The sequence below is a fragment of the Oncorhynchus keta genome, chromosome 9 (assembly GCF_023373465.1).
Source record: "Oncorhynchus keta strain PuntledgeMale-10-30-2019 chromosome 9, Oket_V2, whole genome shotgun sequence".
Classification (NCBI taxonomy): Eukaryota; Metazoa; Chordata; class Actinopteri; order Salmoniformes; family Salmonidae; genus Oncorhynchus; species Oncorhynchus keta.
In genome coordinates this window covers 26,747,043-26,759,372 of record NC_068429.1, presented here as the reverse complement: position 1 = coordinate 26,759,372, position 12,330 = coordinate 26,747,043, and positions in this window count along the sequence as shown.

The window sequence follows — 12,330 nt, the reverse complement described above, 5'->3', positions numbered from 1 at the left end:
GGTCGTACGCGCTGGGACCACCAGATTAGGGTGGACGCGGCCACGCGGTGTGGAGCGTTTGTATGGTCTGTGCAGAGAGGAGAGAACAGGGATAGACAGACACATAGTTGACAGGCTACAGAAGAGGCTACGCTAATGCAAGGAGATTGAATGACAAGTGGACTACACGTCTCGAATGTTCAGAAAGTTGCTTACGTAGCAAGAATCTTATTGACTAAAATGATTAAAATGATACAGTACTGCTGAAGTAGGCTAGCTGGCAGTAGCTGCGTTGTTGACACTACACTAATCAAGTCGTTCCGTTGAGTGTAATAGTTTCTACAGTGCTACTATTCGGGGCTAGCTGGCTAGCTAGCAGTGTTGTTTACGTTACGCTATGCTAAAAGAACGACAATAGCTGGCTAGCTAACCTAGGAAATCGCTCTAGACTACACAATTATCTTTGAAACAAAGACGGCTATGTAGCTAGCTATGTAGCTAGCTACGATCAAACAAATCAAACCGTTGTACTGTAATGAAATGAAAATAATAAGGCCAGCATTTCACAAACTTCACTAAGGAAATGGTGATATGTTGATATTCTTCAGTTTGTTGCCATATGACTGTTTTCACATTTGTCTCCAGCGATCATAAGGCCTAAAATATATCTAAAACATGTGTCATTTATATTTACAATCCCCTTATCCAAATGGCTTACTCATTTACTTAGCTCTTATCAATAGCTCGTTTCAATGAGTAAATTACAGTGAATGGAGAATGGTGTTGTTTTATCGAGATAAAGAAAGTAGATGTTGTTCCACTTGGAACCGACAGGTTTCTCGAGCTAATTCATCGTTTCATCGCTCGTAAAGGTGGAGGAATTATGAAGGAATTCATTCAAGGTCAGAAAACAGCCGTAGACACACCTCTGCCACACCTTAATTTTTTGATCTCCACCACAAACAAATAGCGGGTGAATAGAATGCTATTAAGTTCAGGTCTGAATACACATAGAGAGAAGCGTGCATGAAAAGGGAATTACATTCCATGTACACACTCTTAACTCGGGTTGGAATCGGCCTCGGAGTGAATATAGGTCACACATAGGTCACACAAACACATACACACACAGTGCACACACAGAAAGACAGTGAGTAAGACGTGAGGAAAAGTGAACAGAACTGAATACTATGCAGGCGTACTACTCTCTCTCGTCATAACCTTTGCTAGGAGTCCAGATCACACACATATAGTGTGTCTCCTGAGTCCTGTTGCACTTGGTATGTAGTTTTCACAGCCTCCAGTCCAAACCCCCCACAAAACCGTGACAGTCCCCTTACTTCACTGCCATCTGACGCCTTTGTCCATCAGAAATACGGTTTGGGAACTTCAAACATGACATACAGCTGTCTCTATAGTTGAGCACCTCTGGACCACGTTGTTTCAATTATACTGTTGACAAATCAAAGGCACAGTGGTGAATTTGAATGGTAAGCGGTGCCATTGCTGCCATTTTACAGGCTCTACTCATAAACCGCATGTGAACAAAGCATGGATAGGCCTAGCAATTTAATTTGGTTGGTCATTTTACAGGCTCTACTAATAAACCGCATGTGAACAAAGCATGGATAGGCCTAGCAATTTAATTTGGTTGGTCATTTTACAGGCTCTACTTATAAACCGCATGTGAACAAAGCATGGATAGGCCTAGCAATTTAATTTGGTTGGTCATTTTACAGGCTCTACTAATAAACCGCATGTGAACAAAGCATGGATAGGCCTAGCAATTTAATTTGGTTGGTCATTTTACAGGCTCTACTCATAAACCGCATGTGAACAAAGCATGGATAGGCCTAGCAATTTAATTTGGTTGGTCATTTTACAGGCTCTACTCATAAACCGCATGTGAACAAAGCATGGATAGGCCTAGCAATTTGATTTGGTTGGTCATTTTACAGGCTCTACTCATAAACCGCATGTGAACAAAGCATGGATAGGCCTAGCAATTTGATTTGGTTGGTCATTTTACAGGCTCTACTTATAAACCGCATGTGAACAAAGCATGGATAGGCCTAGCAATTTGATTTGGTTGGTCATTTTACAGGCTCTACTCATAAACCGCATGTGAACAAAGCATGGATAGGCCTAGCAATTTAATTTGGTTGGTCATTTTACAGGCTCTACTCATAAACCGCATGTGAACAAAGCATGGATAGGCCTAGCAATTTAATTTGGTTGGTCATTTTACAGGCTCTACTCATAAACCGCATGTGAACAAAGCATGGATAGGCCTAGCAATTTGATTTGGTTGGTCATTTTACAGGCTCTACTCATAAACCGCATGTGAACAAAGCATGGATAGGCCTAGCAATTTAATTTGGTTGGTCATTTTACAGGCTCTACTCATTAGCCGCATGTGAACAAAGCATGGATAGGCCTAGCAATTTAATTTGGTTGGTCATTTTACAGGCTCTACTCATAAACCGCATGTGAACAAAGCATGGATAGGCCTAGCAATTTGATTTGGTTGGTCATTTTACAGGCTCTACTCATAAACCGCATGTGAACAAAGCATGGATAGGCCTAGCAATTTAATTTGGTTGGTCATTTTACAGGCTCTACTCATAAACCGCATGTGAACAAAGCATGGATAGGCCTAGCAATTTAATTTGGTTGGTCATTTTACAGGCTCTACTCATAAACCGCATGTGAACAAAGCATGGATAGGCCTAGCAATTTAATTTGGTTGGTCATTTTACAGGCTCTACTCATAAACCGCATGTGAACAAAGCATGGATAGGCCTAGCAATTTAATTTGGTTGGTCATTTTACAGGCTCTACTCATAAACCGCATGTGAACAAAGCATGGATAGGCCTAGCAATTTGATTTGGTTGGTCATTTTACAGGCTCTACTCATAAACCGCATGTGAACAAAGCATGGATAGGCCTAGCAATTTGATTTGGTTGGTCATTTTACAGGCTCTACTTATAAACCGCATGTGAACAAAGCATGGATAGGCCTAGCAATTTGATTTGGTTGGTCATTTTACAGGCTCTACTCATAAACCGCATGTGAACAAAGCATGGATAGGCCTAGCAATTTAATTTGGTTGGTCATTTTACAGGCTCTACTCATAAACCACATGTGAACAAAGCATGGATAGGCCTAGCAATTTAATTTGGTTGGTCATTTTACAGGCTCTACTCATAAACCGCATGTGAACAAAGCATGGATAGGCCTAGCAATTTGATTTGGTTGGTCATTTTACAGGCTCTACTCATAAACCGCATGTGAACAAAGCATGGATAGGCCTAGCAATTTAATTTGGTTGGTCATTTTACAGGCTCTACTCATTAGCCGCATGTGAACAAAGCATGGATAGGCCTAGCAATTTAATTTGGTTGGTCATTTTACAGGCTCTACTCATAAACCGCATGTGAACAAAGCATGGATAGGCCTAGCAATTTGATTTGGTTGGTCATTTTACAGGCTCTACTCATAAACCGCATGTGAACAAAGCATGGATAGGCCTAGCAATTTAATTTGGTTGGTCATTTTACAGGCTCTACTCATAAACCGCATGTGAACAAAGCATGGATAGGCCTAGCAATTTAATTTGGTTGGTCATTTTACAGGCTCTACTCATAAACCGCATGTGAACAAAGCATGGATAGGCCTAGCAATTTAATTTGGTTGGTCATTTTACAGGCTCTACTCATAAACCGCATGTGAACAAAGCATGGATAGGCCTAGCAATTTAATTTGGTTGGTCATTTTACAGGCTCTACTCATAAACCGCATGTGAACAAAGCATGGATAGGCCTAGCAATTTGATTTGGTTGGTCATTTTACAGGCTCTACTCATAAACCGCATGTGAACAAAGCATGGATAGGCCTAGCAATTTAATTTGGTTGGTCATTTTACAGGCTCTACTCATTAGCCGCATGTGAACAAAGCATGGATAGGCCTAGCAATTTAATTTGGTTGGTCATTTTACAGGCTCTACTCATAAACCGCATGTGAACAAAGCATGGATAGGCCTAGCAATTTGATTTGGTTGGTCATTTTACAGGCTCTACTCATAAACCGCATGTGAACAAAGCATGGATAGGCCTAGCAATTTAATTTGGTTGGTCATTTTACAGGCTCTACTCATAAACCGCATGTGAACAAAGCATGGATAGGCCTAGCAATTTGATTTGGTTGGTCATTTTACAGGCTCTACTCATAAACCGCATGTGAACAAAGCATGGATAGGCCTAGCAATTTGATTTGGTTGGTCATTTTACAGGCTCTACTCATAAACCGCATGTGAACAAAGCATGGATAGGCCTAGCAATTTAATTTGGTTGGTCATTTTACAGGCTCTACTCAAAAACCGCATGTGAACAAAGCATGGATAGGCCTAGCAATTTAATTTGGTTGGTCATTTTACAGGCTCTACTCATAAACCGCATGTGAACAAAGCATGGATAGGCCTAGCAATTTGATTTGGTTGGTCATTTTACAGGCTCTACTCATAAACCGCATGTGAACAAAGCATGGATAGGCCTAGCAATTTGATTTGGTTGGTCATTTTACAGGCTCTACTCATAAACCGCATGTGAACAAAGCATGGATAGGCCTAGCAATTTGATTTGGTTGGTCATTTTACAGGCTCTACTCATAAACCGCATGTGAACAAAGCATGGATAGGCCTAGCAATTTGATTTGGTTGGTCATTTTACAGGCTCTACTCATAAACCGCATGTGAACAAAGCATGGATAGGCCTAGCAATTTGATTTGGTTGGTCATTTTACAGGCTCTACTCATAAACCGCATGTGAACAAAGCATGGATAGGCCTAGCAATTTAATTTGGTTGGTCATTTTACAGGCTCTACTCATAAACCGCATGTGAACAAAGCATGGATAGGCCTAGCAATTTGATTTGGTTGGTCATTTTACAGGCTCTACTCATAAACCGCATGTGAACAAAGCATGGATAGGCCTAGCAATTTAATTTGGTTGGTCATTTTACAGGCTCTACTCATAAACCGCATGTGAACAAAGCATGGATAGGCCTAGCAATTTGATTTGGTTGGTCATTTTACAGGCTCTACTCATAAACCGCATGTGAACAAAGCATGGATAGGCCTAACAATTTCATTTGGTTGTTCATTTAGGTCAGGAGGAACAAACACACTTACAGTACACACACACAAGCATAGATATACACACACACACGCACACACAGACAAATGCATGCAAACGTACACACACACAGTTTTTAAATAAAAATAGAGGACTGGATTTTAAATAATTCAACTTTAAATGGTACTCTAGCACTGTAGTAGACCTACCACTGCTCATGACATCACTATTGTCTCACCTTCATCTGGCAGTGTGTGTGGGGAGACCCTAGATAATATCGTCTCAGATCTTATAGATCTTTCCATCCAGTCATGACTAAGGAATATCCATCTCTTTCTCCTGGTTTTTATGGCCATCTACAGAATAAGACTGAAGCGCCATTACTCTTCATGCATGGAGCAAGAGGAGCCGCATGGGCAATAGGTAATGCTGTGATTAGTCTGTTCAGATTTAAAGTCATTTAGCAGACGCTCTGGGAGGGGAAACAAACTTAATATACTTGAAAATGACTAAAACCAACTGAAAACTGAAAACTGTGTAGAAATGATCATGGACCTACATTTATACAGTTTCTTGACTGTGTCCAGCTCATTAATAATCACCTAAATTAAAGCCAGACAGTCAGGGAGTATAAAAAAATCCCCAAACAATGGATAGAGGACTATATTTTTTTCAAATTTCCACGGCGAGGAAATATAACATATTTTCAGTGCTTCCCTCCGGACCTCGTTAAAGACCAATTGCGTCCCTCCGGACCTCGTTGAAGATCGAGTGCGGCCCTCCTGACCTTGTTGAAGACCAATTGCGTCCCTCCGGACCTCGTTGAAAATCGAGTGCGGCCCTCCTGACCTTGTTGAAGACCAATTGCGTCTCTCCGGATCTCGTTGAAGATCGAGTGCGGCCCTCCGGACCTCGTTGAAGTTCGAGTGCGGCCATCCGGACCTCGTTGAAGATCGAGTGCGGCCCTCCGGACCTCGTTGAAGACCGAGTGCAGCCCTCTGGGGGCAAAATGAGTTTGACAACCCTGACATAGAACAACAGGCCCTCCTATAGCCTTCAACATAGCTTGATCAAGTCCCTTTTACAGGTTTGCAGTTACAGTATATAAAACACACCCTTCTCCCTCTTTTCCGCAGGACACTTCTTCATTACTGAAGCCTGATCTTTATTGGAGGACCATATCAGTATATCTGGATTGAGAAGCTCTCATAGGAAAACATAATTACAGTATGTGGAAGTCAAAAAGGAATACACAGACACTGAGGGCTTTATACCCACAAGCTCTAATTCAAAAGGATCCCGCGAAATGACTGTTGGCTGTCAGCCCCAGCCTTGTCACCACCAGGGCCAAACCGCTGGTGTTTGTAAGACAACCCTCACATCCCCCCCAACCATCACTTTCACCCCCATAACTAATTTCCACAGACTTTCCTCGGCAACAGGGGAAAACAGAGACAAGTGGAGTACTATTATGTCAGTATTTCATAAATGTTCCATCTGCTGAAGCCCTGTTTCTTTGCTATGTTATTCACCTATCACACCCAACTGTGTAAAAGCACACTGGGGGAAGCTAATAGCTCAAGCCTACGACAGTTGGATAGACATAGTTCCTCAACAATGCAGATTTCCACTCAGTGTGTTGTATTTATTGGTTTGAGTACCTCGAGAGTGAAATACTTTGAATCAGCATCGGAAAACTCTCTTAAGAGGGCAATTTCTATCAAATCAGCCACAGTGTAACTTAAGTCCTTATATCCCTCAGTCAATAAGAGTCCTTCCTTATCTTCTCATAAAAGATTCATGAGTCAGTGGTCATACAAAGCCCACTGGGCACACCGGTTGAATCAACGTTGTTTCCACGTCTGAAATGACGTGGGACCAATATAGAATTGACGTCTGTGCCCAGAGGGAGACAGCTTCAGTACTCTCCAGAATTTTTGCTTTTAATTCCAGAAATGGCACAATATTGATTCTATGGATGGACTGTACTTGAGTATTGATGCAAACTAAGTGACTGCTATTTTTTCACTGTTGTTTGGCAAAACCGCACTGCAACACAATCTCTGTGAGGGTCAAACCACCTCATCTTTTCACATTTTCAAATGAGCATCAGAGCACGGGCCCTTATGGAGTAAGCAATTTAGGGTGATTGTTTCAATGAGCTATATACTGTGACCCTTGAAGCACTAGAATAATTGAATAAGTCCCTGCTGAGTGGGGAAATTCAGGCAACAACAAAAACCATAGCTATTTTTATTGAAAATTCAAGCAGAAACAATGACTATTTCTCAAATAATCACCTACACTGACATGAACATAGCCACGTATTATTAATATACAGTAAAACCAATTTAGAAATGCTGGGAAATAGATCAGCAATGTACCGTCTACAGCCCTCCTCACCTCAGTATACTACATATGGTGCCTGAATCTGAAGTACCCTATTATCCCAGTGGGACACTCATGCTTTATCGCCTGTGACGTGTTGGTCCAGGATCCTCTGATATGAGTGATTGACCCTCGGTTTGGGACTATGGCTTGTAAAAGTGGCTCCTGTGGGTAGCCTTGTGTTTATTTCAGGGGAGATGGGGGAGTGTGTCAGGGCCTATTACCCCAGTGGTCAACTCACTCATCTGATGACGGTCTGTAGGCCTAGTATGCAGGGTGAAAACTGGGGTTTCTCACCCAGCCCCTGCATTGTGGAACCACATACAGTACCAGTCAAAAGTTTGGACACACCTACTCATTCTAGGGTTTTTCTTTATTATTACTATTTTCTACATTGTAGAATAATAGTGAAGACATCAAAACTATGAAATAAAACATATGGAATCATGTAGTAACCAAAAAAGTGTTAAACCAATCAAAATACATTGTAGAGTGTGCAAAGCTGTCATCAAGGCAAAGGGTGGCCTCTGAAGAATCTAAAACATAAAATATATATATTTTTGGTTACTACCTGATTCCATATGTGATATTTCATAGTTTCGATGTCTTCACTATTATTCTACAATGTAGAAAATAGTAAAAATAAAGAAAAAGTAGGTGTGTCCAAACTTTTGACTGGTACTGTAGGTACCATGGGATCATTATCAAACTGGGGACTTGCATACTCTTCGTTTTTCCATTTCCCTACTGCCTCACTATGATGACATATGGCAAACTTTACAGATATCCCTCGTTTTGATTTATCTGCTAACCGTTTCCATATAGATTTCATGAAAAATGTGGCTTTGAAAGAGTTTTCCCTATGCAACGTGTCATTCAAAGACTTGGCTCCTGAAAGCTGTGGATCAAGTTGGTTTCTCTTGAGTGAACAGAGAGGGAAACCCAACAAGCTGTCACCATGGTCGTGTTCATTGGGGCATGCAACGGAACATTTTTAAAACATTTTGCAACAGAAAAAAAAAATGTGTGTTTCTAATTGGAAAAATCCAGTAGTCCCTCCCTGTTTCAGTATTTTTTCTTCCATTTGGTCCCCAGTGAACACAACCATTCAAACTTGCCTGATCAAAGGTAGTAGCCTCTAGATCTACAGTATTTTGATAGCCAATGTATTCTCCCCAATTTCCCATTCGTCTCCCTCTCTTAAAAGACTGGTCCTCTAAAACGACTAGGTAGCTTTCCTAACCCCAAAACCAAAGTCTCTCAACTCCAGGGGAACTCCTGAAACAATTACCTCTTTTAAACTGAAAACTCAGTTGTACGTACTGGACCCCATTTTCATGGCGGACCTGTGACCCAGAATATAGAGGGCCGTCTGTGACATCACATCTTCTCTGAACGCCAATAAGAGTGCTTGTCAGAGGGAGCCGCTCCCTGTTAATTGGCATGCCTGGGGCTGGTTATTGCCCTAATAAAGCTAGCGGGGGACATGGCAACTGAGGGTGTTGCATAATAAGGGGATTTGAGACTGAACATTTTGTGCGGAGCCTTATTTTCTTAGACAACTTGAAGCAACTGTCTTCAGTGTGATTACATGTTAGTGTCATTACCCCATTAGCAGTGTAGTTGTTGCCTCTTCAATACAGTCTCTTATTGTGTGTACTCTATGTGGGTGAACTCTCTTTCGCCATTTTCTCTCTCTCTTTCTCTTTTTCTCTCTCTCTCTCCCTCACCTTCCTGTCTTCGTGTCTGATTTAAAATGTCACTTTTTAAGAGGAAGATAGTCTTGAAGAGTTACTGCAGGCATTATGAACTTATTTGAACTTTACAATGCATGGTTCACCTCAAAGATTTAAACCAGACACATCAATTCCACACTTATTCATCTGCCTTTCCACACACACACACACACACACACACACACACACACACACACACACACACACACACACACACACACACACACACACACACACACACACACACACACACACACACACACACACACACACACACACACACACACACACACACACACACACACACACACACACACTTTTCCCATGATCTTTATAACAGGCACAACTAGCTGAAAAGGTTCCACCATTCCAATCCTCTATCCAAACAGCACAAAGATGTATCCTTCTGATTCCAGCCTCTCCAAGTATGATGAAGCACCCCAACTTCTTCTCATGGTCTTGAATAAAACGCTGTCATATAAAAGTGAACATGACAGATGGTCAGACTAACTCCTTTCATGTTTGCCCAGAAACAAACAGTAAAAGCTGTTGGCTGGCAACTGCAGCATTGCAACATTAGGTCTTCTCAAGATATCTGAACACACCTTGATATAACCCAGGTTCATTTCCTATGGCAGGAAGACAGTGTTGGTGACTTACGGTAAGTTTCAGTATATTGTTTTGGCCCGATGTTAATCGAAAGATGAATATGTGTAGATCTGAATATGGACAATAAGTAATGGAATGGAACAATTTCACAAACAATAGCCACCACAATGCACAAGGAGAATCATCTCCAGTTACATCTCTATGGAAATGAAAGCTCCATTCCCCAGCCATACTGGACCAGTATAATGTTCCACTAGCATGTGATGAAGAGGTTCCTGGCTGCACAGAGGAAGTGACTCACTGGTAGCCTGTTACTGAAAACACCACATGGTGAGTGTAAGCAAGGACCCAAATGAAATCACGTCATAATGGCTCTCACACACACACAATCACACCCACACGCTCACACACACACGCACGCACATAAAAAATGTGTGCAAGCACACACATACACACACACCAGAGGAGGCTGGTGGGATGAGCAATAGGAGGATGGGCTCATTGTAATCGCTGGAATGGACTAAATGGAACTGTATCAAACATTTGGAAACCACATTTTTGACTCCATTCCATTAATTCCATTCCAGTCATTACAATGAGCCCATCCTCCTATAGCTCCTCCCACCAGCCTCCTCTGACACTCACACACAGACATAAACCTGAATGATATCATGACATAATGGCATATGGCCTCTGCCCACAGAGGGTGTATATGCTGGTAGAATGCCCTCTGAGCAGAGTAGGGAAACTAGATCTGCTTATTATCATTAGCATAGAGCCACATTCTGTATGTCTAAATTACATTTCACTAACTGGTTGGTGCTGTAAGCCCACTACAGACAGATGCCAGGTCAGAGTTAATTAACTCTTCCAGAGTTAATCAATTATCATCAGCAACCTCTAATCTCTTTTTGGAGGGCAGACTGGCAACACTGTATTGGGTCTGTGTAATCCTACCAATCATCACCATGTCAGAGGACTCTCCTCCTATCCAGGGGTTTCGGTTCAGGCCAAACAGACAGACCATGCTAAAATGTACAGAAGTGGCACAATTGAACATTGTTAGACTTAATCAACAAGACCATGAACACCACATTTGTGCTTAATAGACAGTCATACTTTCTAGCATATCCTGCTAGTGACAACTTCAGCCAAGTCGGTTGCCAAGTCAGAACAAACTCATTCTGGGAGATTGTAGAAATCCTTTGGCAGTTTTAACACTAAGTCATTCATTTCAATTAGACATGTAAGAAATGTACTGCTCCCTGGGATTCAAAGGCTGATTTCTCCATCCTCCAGGAACTTCCAGTCCAGGCCCAATGGGCAGGGTCGGCAACCCTAGCTACAGGAGCCTCAACGGCTGTGTGGGCCAGTCGTCTTCCCTTCCCACCACTTCCTGTAGAAAAGCCTTGGTAATGCCAATTCAGTTCCACTGTCCCATCATGAATCATGACTCACCCAACCACTACTATACTAGAGTACCCCTCTCTGGGATATATTAGAGTGAAACTTCCAGTTAGAGACCCAACACTCTAAGACTGTCTGGGAAGGAATTTGTTTCACTGGAATTTGTGTGAGGTGGATATTGTATTGTAATGTTAAGCACAAGATGCAATGGTGAAATGTGGGTCATTAGGTTTTTATTCCTTGTCCCAACACTGTCAGGGAAATAATTTGTTTGACTGCAATTGTGCAGTTGAATTTTTTGTATTGTAGCATGACAAAAGTACAAGTTTGCCAAGCAGACTTGCCAGTACATTGCTGAAACGTGGGTCCTTGGCTATTTCTTGTACACACAAAACATAAAATTATGGAATCCTTGACAGAAGGATTGTGGGTATCAGTCTAGGGCTCAATCATACCTTTGAAAGACACATACACAATTTGTAAGTCGCTCTGGATAAGAGCGTCTGCTAAATGACTTAAATGTAATGTAAATGTAACATAGAAACTATTCAAGGAGCCAAATCACACTATAACATCTACTCCACATAGAATCATTTATTATTTCCATTTGCTATATTCCAATGATTCGTGTCTGTTTTATTCTTCTCGATGAAGAGCCCGTTACATAAATCTGTCCATGGTTCAGTTGCTTCGCCTATGACTCGTCCCTCCTTAAAAGGCGCAGAATACGGTCAAGCGGGTATTTGACTCAGAGAGTAAATCCGTGATTCTCAGAAACCAGAATCTGTATTAGATCTTTATCTCTGGCAGATGGCCAAATCTCATTAAAAGTGGAATAATCCCTGTTTGAAGATCATACATGGTAACTGTATTGATGGCAACCAGTGTAAAACAATGGTGAGCAGCACCATCTTCTGGTTGAATACAGGAACAACAAAACCAATGACTCCCTCACTCTAGCCAGCAGGAAAGAGATGGAAGTCAGAGGCAGTGTCCCAAATGTCCACCATATTCCATGGGTCCTGGTCAAAAGTAGTGCACAATATAGGGAATAGGGTGCCATTTGCGACACAAAC